Source organism: Aethalodelphis obliquidens, unplaced genomic scaffold (assembly GCF_003676395.1).
Source record: "Aethalodelphis obliquidens isolate GAN/ISIS:26980383/991018 unplaced genomic scaffold, ASM367639v1 scaffold9, whole genome shotgun sequence".
NCBI lineage: Eukaryota > Metazoa > Chordata > Mammalia > Artiodactyla > Delphinidae > Aethalodelphis > Aethalodelphis obliquidens.
This window is the reverse complement of record NW_020837953.1, coordinates 14,185,125-14,194,360: the sequence shown is the minus strand read 5'-3', so window position 1 is coordinate 14,194,360 and position 9,236 is coordinate 14,185,125.

The window sequence follows — 9,236 nt, the reverse complement described above, 5'->3', positions numbered from 1 at the left end:
AGGCTGAGCCCAGAGCTGGGAAACATCCCTCCCCTCATAATTTAACATTTTAATCTCGATACTGAAGCAGTCTTCTGAGCAGGGTGCAAATATTAACTCATTTGTTCTCATAAACAGTCCTAAGAGGTTGGTGCAATTATTCAGTTTACAGATGAGGAAACTGAGGCAGAGTGAAAGTAACTTCCCCAGTGTCATGTATCTAGTGAGTGGTAGAACCTGGGTTTGACGGAAATCTGGCACCAGAGTCCTCTGGAGCCCAGCTAGAGCCTAGGCTTGGAGGAGGGATCTGGGCTCAACTCGCAGCACGAGCTGAGATCTGTACTGTGTCCTAGAAATCTGGGTTCAGTGAGGGGTAGGCAATGGGCTCAGCCCATGGAGGGTATCTGGGTTCATTCTTTTAGGGTGGAGTCCCAAAGTCACTTAGGGACTTCCCTGGCACAGTGGTTAAGAATCCGCCTGCCAATGCAGAGGACATGGGTTCGATCCCTGGTCTGGGAAGATCCCACATGCCACGGAGCAACTAAGCCCGTACGCCACAACTACTGAGCCTGTGCTCTAGAGCCGGCGAGCCACGACTACTGAAGCCCACGTGCCTAGAGCCCATGCTCCGCAACAAGACAGGCCACCGCAAGGAGAAGCCCGTGCTGCTTGCCACAACTAGAGAAAGCCCCCGCGCAGCAACAAAGACCCAACACAGCCAAAAATAAATAAATAGAAGTCACTTAGTTCCAAACCTCAGTTTCACCTCAGAGAGCTGTTACGAGGATTATATAAGATGATCTTTAAAAGGTGGTGAGGGCAATAATCTGTGGAAACTTACCAGCCTGGAGCCCAGCATGACATCATGTGCACTTGCACACAGGAGTTCTGGTCTATCCTTATAGGGAAGGAAATTAGGTCATGAGGAGATGTGACTTGACCAAAGCTTACAGTGACCTAGAGGAAAAGCCAAGACCCAAACTCAATTATCCAGTTCCCAGTCCACAACTCTACCCAACATGCCAGGCTGCTTTGTCCTTCTAGCATCTCTGGTTTTGAGCTCCTTTTGGCGCCTGAGAATTCACAGACTGAGTGCCAGTCGAGGACTGAGCCCAGAGTGTGGCTGCAGTCTGAGTCTGGCCCCTCCTTGGCCATCAGGCAACTCTCCGTGAAGATACAGTTAATCCAGTACAGCCTGTTCCCTCTGTTCCTGTCATGATCTCTGGCGGAAGTCAGGATGCCATGTGGATACAGGTAACTTTTACAGAATCCCATGGGAGAAGGGCTACCCATGTCCTGAGGAAAAGAGTCTAATTCCTGGACTTGCCACAAGGCCTCCCCTGGCCCAGCCACACCAACTGCTCAGCAGGGACTCAGGGGACCGACCTCTGTGGTTTGCTCAGCCCCATCTCATACTCTCTCCCCGCGGCTCTAGCCACACATCACCCACTGCTATCAAATTCAACTCACCCTCCATTATGTGTCAGCCTCTGCTTTACCGCACCCTCTCCTCTCACAACCATCCTTCAAGACTCAGTCTTTCTGCTCCATCCTTCTTGAAGCCTCTCTGCAGCGGGGGTTGGTTTTCGTCTCTCCCCCACCTGGTCCCTGTTGTCTTTGCTTGGTCGCATCACTAAATATAATTCTGAATTCAAAGCCCAGCGCTGCCACCCTTGGGCTGTGGCACCACTGGGCCAGTCATTTCACATCTTTGAGCCCCTCCAAAAAAGGAGAGCCCATCCAGGGAATGCTTCTCTGAAAACTGATGCCTGGACTGAGATCGGAGAGTGGGTTCTGAGGGTAGGTAGAGGAGTGAGCATTGGGAACCTTCCAGGGAAGCCAAGGGCTGGAACCGAAGGGCTTGAGGTTCATGAAAGGCATAGAGAAGAGTCCAGTACTGGCTGGAGCAAGGCTGTGGACAATTCAAAGAATTTGGGGGGGGGGCACCATTTTGTTCACTAGGTTAGAGGGGGTGTGTAATGTCCTATAAAAGATCAGCTCTGCATTTCTAGAAAGCTCTTTGGCTGCACAGTGGAGAAGGGGTATGTGGGGGAGCGTGGACTAGGGTGTCGCCAGGAGAGATGGCAAGAGGCAGATGCAGATGACATGTATTTAGGATACAAAATCGGGTTTATAAGAATTGGGTTTGAGGGATGAGGGGGAAGGAGAAATCCAGGAACCCTCTGGGTTTCTGGCTGTATTTGCCTAGATGGGAGTGTTATTCCAGGTGATGGGGGCTTGGAAGCCAAGAGAAACGGAGAGGGATTCTGCATTTGGTTTTAAATTTCTTGAGTTTAGGTGCCTTCGAGGCACCTACAGGCTGTTGGACAGGCAAGGCTTTTGTCAGCCCTGCCGAGCGGGGAGAGAGAGACGCGAGGGGAGGTGATGTTCCCCATCCCCCTCTATTCTCGAAGCTCCAGATTCTGACAGTCTGGCAGCCATCCTGACCTGTCCCCCAACTCCCTGCCTGGGGCTGGGGGCTCGTGACGTCTACACCCTCCCCCCTTTCCCCGTTTCCGACGGTCGATGGAAAAACGGAAACTGCGCGTTGAGCCGAGAGCCGCCCGAAATAGCGTCTGGTGCCTGTCGATCAGCGCGCTGTCCGAGTGTCCGGGAGCGAGTGACGCTGCCCACGGCCCCGCCAGGAAATGCCACCCCTCCTCCGCCTGCCCCAAGCAGGGGCCTCGGACGGGCAGGAAACCCGGAGCTCCTGGGCTGGGGATGTTGAGGGGGAGGGGACGTGGGGACCCAGACTTGTGCGTCCGGAGTCTGGTCCTGGAGGGAGCAGCCTGGAGAGAACAGCCTAGCCCGGCTCTGGGGCTTTGGGCCTGAGGGCGTCGTCGCCACTCTCCGACCTGTCCCCTACCCCCACCAAAGGCCGGATTCTCCCCCAGATTCGAGGCTTTACATTTTTTTCAAGTGTTTTCTGCCTACCCTGTCTCTGCGTCCTAGGCAATCTCTGAGCTTCCTCCCCAGAGCTAGTCCCCTGGAGGGATGCAGTGTGTGGGCACCGTTGTGGTCAGCCAGGTTTGTTTTCAGTACACGTATATGGTGGTACTATGTGCCAGGTGCTGTCCTAAACACCTCATAAATATTAATTTCAGTTAATCCTCACCACAACCCAGTGACTAGGGACTACCGTTACCTCCACTATTGTAGGTAGCCAGTTGAGGCACAGAGAAGTTGAGCAACTTGCAGAGAACACCCAGCTGGTAGGTGGTGGAGTCAGATTGCACACCTAGGGCAGCAGAATGAGTACAATAGTCAGGCAGTCCTGAGTTCCCACCCTGCTCCCCAACTTGCCCGATGTTTCCAGGAAAGTTACTTAATCTCTGAGTTTCACCTTCCTCACCTGTAGAAGGGAGTTGATAATTGTCTATACATCATACTGTTCTTAGGATTATTTTCAACAGTAAAAACTCTGATTTGAGATGTCATTGTTTCCCCCTTCTACCTCCATATGACCACTGTCTCCATTCCTTGCCCTGGAAGAACCTCACCTCCTCAGTAAGCACATCTGAGCCCAGAATTCCAAGCTTGAGATGTGAGGAGAGTCACCTCTGTGTTGCCAAACCCAGCACTGCCATCACAATGTTCAGGGATGGAAAGGACTTCACTCTAATTCAGTTGTTCTCAAAGGGAACCATCACCATCACCTGGGAACTTGTTAGAAAAGCAAATTCTCGGGCCTCACCCCAAGCCTGCTAAATCAGAAATTCTGGGAGTGAGGCCCAGAAATCTGTGTTCCAACAGGACAACCAGGTGGTTTCTGATGAGCACAAAACTGTGAGAACCACTGCTCTGGTTTACAACCCTCGTGTCGCAAAGACCAATGTAAAAGAATTGAATGTATTTAGAAAGCTCTGTGCTTCCCAATGTTTTGAAGCCATTTCCCTTTCCCTAACCCATGCTTCGTACAGGAGCATCCAGAAGACCAGAGCTGCTCCCCAGACTTATAGAGCCGATAGTACCTAAGTGGGTCTGTTCTCACAAGGCGAGAACCCCACGCAGCTCTGCCATAAATGATTTTGCTCCCAGAACTGTCAGAAAAGGACAGAAGAACATGTGTGCAGCCACCAGCCCTCTGGCCAGCAAATAGTTGTTACTGGTCACCCAGATGGGGCCCTGGCCCTTGTGTAATGTAAATACTTGTGGGTGGGATCAATGAGGGGGACTATATGTGCTGAGTACCCGCTGTGTGTGCCTGCATTGCTCCTCGCTCTGCCTCTGTTGGTTAATTCATCCTCCACAATAACCCTTCTGGGCTGCTAATGTGACCCCAACTTAAGAGGTGAGGAAACAACTTACCCAAGGTGATTCAGCCAGTCGCACCCATGTCAGCTCGGACCCAATGACCTTTCCATTCCTGCTGGCTATAAGGAAATATTTGCTACATTGGGAGAACTACTTAAAAATCTTGTGGTATGTCCTGGTTTAAATCCCTTGTGACCCTAAAGAAGATAAACAAATAGCCAAAATGTCATGGGAAGATGTGCAAACTTGCCTTTGGGAAATGCAAATTAAAACTACAATGAGATACCATGATGCATTCGCTAAAATGGTTAAAATTTAAAAGGCTGACAATCCCAAGTACTGGTGAGGATGTGGAGCACCTGGAATTCTCATACGTTGCTGAAGGGAGTGCAGAAATGACTCAACCACTTCGGTGGGTCTTTAGCAGTTCCTTATAAACATGCAGTTTATAAACATACACTGACGTGGGAGAATCGAAAAACATATATCCACAGGACCCCTTGTACATAAATGTTCATAGCAGCCTTATGCATAATAGCTAAAACCTGGAAACAATCCAAATGCCTAGCAACAGGTGAATGGATAAACTGTGGTACATTCATGCAATAGAATACCACACAGCAATAAAAAAAGAAACTACGATACATGCAAGCATATGGAATCTCAAAAACATTACGCTCGGTGAACGAGGCCAGACACAAAAGAGCGTGTCAGTGTCTGCTTCCACCTATAGGGAACTCTGGAAAAGGCAAAGCTAATCTATAATATGACAGAGCTCAGATCGGGGTGGTGGGAGAGGGAAGATGACCACAAAATGCACAAGGGAACCTTCTGGGTAACGAACATATTCTATACCTCGATTGTGGTGGTGATTATATGAGTGTATGCATGTCAAAACTCAACAAACTGCACTCAAACTGGATGTGTTTTATTGTACATAAATCATGCCTCAATAAAGTCATTTATAAACCTTTTTTTGTGGCCCAGTTTCAATCGTATCTTGTCCAGGGAGCCTTCCCTGGTCAATCCTGCGTGGATATTTCCTCTTACTTCTTTCTCTTCTGATGAGCACCCCCCTGAACCCTCCACTACAGTCCAACTCGTGCTGCTCAGGGCCAGCACAGCAGGCATTCGTACGTATCTGGGGACACGAGAGGAACTAAATGAATGGTGTTTAGAAAAGTGACAGAGACATCTGCCAGGAAGTAGTGTCATTCCCTCTGACCCTCAGTTTCCCCATCTGTAATAGGGAATGTAATGGGGTGAGGGGGCCACAGGATCCCTCTCTCCCTTTTATCTCTTATCATTTCTTTCACTCTGCCTCTCATCTCTGCCACCTCTATCTCAAGCTTGCGCTCTCTGTCTGTCTCTGTTTCTCTCCCTGGGTCTGCTCTTTATCTTGCCTCTGGTCCTCACTCTCTGTCTCTGTCTTAATCTACTTCTCATCTTTGCCTCCTTCCTCTTTTTTCGGTCTCTGCTCCGACTCTCACTGAGAACTCCAGTTCCCCCACAGGTACCCGTACCAACAGACATCTCGGTTCCCTTGTCATATTTCTAACAAGTCAGACCAGATAGAGAGTTATAAGCTGGTCTGTGAGTTGTTCTGGGCCAGGGTGAGGGGGTGGGTCATGGAAAGGAAGGTGGAAAGGGAAGGGGAGAGTTTATAAAGTCACCATTTAAAGACACACACAGGCCTACTGGACTCTGTCACCAGCTCTGAGTCACCAGGAAAACACTGCAGCAGGAGCCCTCTTGTCCACATGGCCTGGGTCCTGTGCATCCAGCCCAGAACCCTCCCACAGGGCAGAGCCTAATGGTGTGGTTAAGCATATGTTACTGATTGTTAGGCCAACCTAGGCTAGAGTTCCTCCTTGGCTACTCAGTAGGTGGTGTCCCTATGCAAGTTACATCACTTTTCTGTGACTCAGTTTCCTCATCTCTAAAGTGGGGGTAAAAATAACATATGATTCACAGGATTGTTGGAAAGCTTATGAGACATATAGAAAGAACTTAGCACAGAGCCTAGCACCATCTGATACACAGAAGCTCTTATTTTTTATGAGGAGCCTCTACTTTGCACCAGCTCTGTATTTAGACCTAGAGATCCTAAGATGGAGGAGACAGACACACAAGCAAAGGATTATAGTGCAGCTTAATCAGTATGCTACTAGGGCGGAGCGTGCAAAGTGTGCTGGGAACCCGGGAGAGACTGTGTGTGTGTGTGTGTGTGTGTGTGTGTGTGTGTATGTTTATTCTGCCAGGAAGGATAAGACCAGACTTTACAGAACTGGTGTCATCTGTCTTGCACTGTGAGGAACAGGGGCAGATGACAGGGAAGAGTAATAGCAAGTACAAAGGCCCAGTGGTGGGAAGTGAAGGGCACAGATGGGGACAGCAAGCAGCTCAGTGTGACTGTGGCTCCAGTGATCCACAGGGACTCCGTGGTAGATGCAGCGAGAATGGGGGGCCAGGGCTCTCCACATCGCATGCCACCCAGCTCCATTCGTTCATTTTATTCCACATTTGCTAAGCATCTGGTTCGTGTCAGACAACATCTTAGGTGCCTGGGTGACAGAGACAAATAAGACATGCTCCCCTTTCTTAGACAGCATGCCCTGCCCTAGGGTAAGAAACCTGGGCTCCTTCTCATTCTGTTACTAAAAGCCGTGGTGGGGGAGCAATCTCCTGTCCTGTCTGGAATTCAGTTTCCTCATCTGCACAGTGGGCACAGCCCCTACCCGTTTGTCCATTTTAAGCAAACACTTTCGGAGCGGTAGTTCTGGACCCGTGCTGGCTGCGGGGGATGGGAGAGGATGCAGAGCCCAGCTGGGCTGCCCTCAAGGAGCCAAGGCTCACCTTTAGGAGAACGGAGAGGAGTCGAATGAAATCATGTCCATGATCTAGGGCCTTTGGCAGCACACAATTGGGTACCTTGCTTCTCCTGGATTAGTCCCAACACTGTCTTGTTTTCCCAGGACCGTGCGCTGGGGCCCTGCTGCACAGGGGAGGCAGGAGGAGGCGGGGACAAGGGTGAACACCGGGTGAATCTCCTGGAGGAAGACAGAGGGAGCCAGGGACTCTGGTTGGCCTGGGACTTCCAGCAGAGTAGGAGTTCCTGCCTCCAGCTCCTTCTCCGGTGGCCCTTAAACCTCCCTCCATTGTGGTACCAACCACATGCGATGGGTTTCTGTGTACCCCAATGGGGGCCTCGGAGACAGGGACCGTGTCTGGTTTGTCCACGTCCCAGCCTATCACAGAGACAGAGCAGGAGCACCACAAATGTATTTTGAAGAAATAAGAGCGACAGAGACAGGACTGGAGAAAGAAATTGAGGGAGAGCGACACCACCCAGCAGGAACCTGGGCCATGAACTTAGAGGAAACAGGACTGGTCAGCCCTCCGGCTTCTAGAAAACAGCCCCAGAGAACGTGCAAGTGCGTCCTGTCTGGCCCTTGTAGGAGAGAGAAATGGTTCTGCGATTACACAGGCTGTGAGTCGCAGCCCCTTCCTGGGTGGCCCAGGGAATGCAGGCCTTAATGGGGGTGGGGCGCTGGACTCTCCCTGGCTCGGTGGTACTCTCCGTGCTGGGGGTGGGGGAGGGGAAGGAGGCGAGAGTCACAGCGCACCCCCTGGGGGTGATTCTGGGCGTTTGGAGCAAGTTACTCACCAGGATTGACTCAGCTATGGTGAAGCCAGCATGTATGACCTGGTATCACCTTATCAAGGTAGGAACAGGATGTTTAGGGAATGGAAACACATGCTTCCCTCAACCCTCTGCTCTGAGGGAGGAGGAGAAAAAGGAGAAGAGAAGCCAGACAGGCCTATATTCAAATCCTGGCTTCCACCGTGTGCCCCTTGGGCACAGCACTTTATCACTGAGGGTCCATTTCCTCTCAGGGATAGTCCCCATAGAATGCTCGAGTGAAGAGCGAGGGCTCTGGAGCGAGATTGCCGGGGTTTGAAACCTGGTTCTTCACATTGGCTGTGTGACCTTGGGGAAAATTACGTAACCCCCCTGTTCCTGTTTCCTACTCCCTAAAATGGGGGATAATAAGAGTATCTACCTCATATTGTTGTTGTGAGGAATAAGTAAGCTAACAATGTAAGGGGCTTAGTACATAGCAGATGTAGTCAGTAAATGTTAACTATTGTTCTTAAGTCACTGAGTTGTTATGGTGATTAGATGAGAGAACATATGTAATTGTGCTTTCCTCTGTGACCTGAAGGATCCGCAAGGCAGTAAGCAAACTGTACTGACTCTGTAACAGGCAGTTTCTGATCTTCAGAAAGATCTCTAAGAATAATCTTGTCTTCCTTTCCCCCATCACATGCTCCTACCACAGCCCTCAACCAGGATCTTGCCTCTCGCTGCAGGTCTTTTCCTCTGCTTTTGTTCCAGTTTTCTGTGGTCGTGAGTACCTCTGTGACTGCATGAGAAACTGCACATTTGCTGTTGTTACCTCGCAGGACTGGGTGAGGTCTAACGAGACTGAGTAGGACTAAGGTAAGTGTTCGACGAGTGGGATTCTGCACCTATGTCCATGCACGCATAGATGCATCTTTACAGTGGCAGGTGTCTACCAGAAACCTTCTCTTTCTTGGTTTTGCTCCCAAGGGTCTAGCACAAGGTCCCAGACATAGTGGGGACATTCAACAGACCTTGTCCCTGTGACTCTTCATTGGACAAGGCGATCATACAGGGTCCCTGCCCTCAAGAAGCTCCCAGCTTGGATACTCACAACCAACATACAAGCTGGCTGTAATCATCTGGAAGAGGACAAAAAGAGGACCAGAGAGAGGGTAATGAGAAGTCAAGAGAGGAAAAAAGTCACTCTCACAAGAAGATTCTGGGAAGGTTTCCTGCAGGGTGGGGAGGAGTCGTGGAGCGGGGAAGCATGTAACCTGAGCTTTGAGCCCATGGACAGTGTGGAGGCAAAGGGAGCAATTGGAGTGTGAGTGTGTGTGTGTGTGTGTGTGTGTGTGTGTGTGTGTGTGTGTGTGTG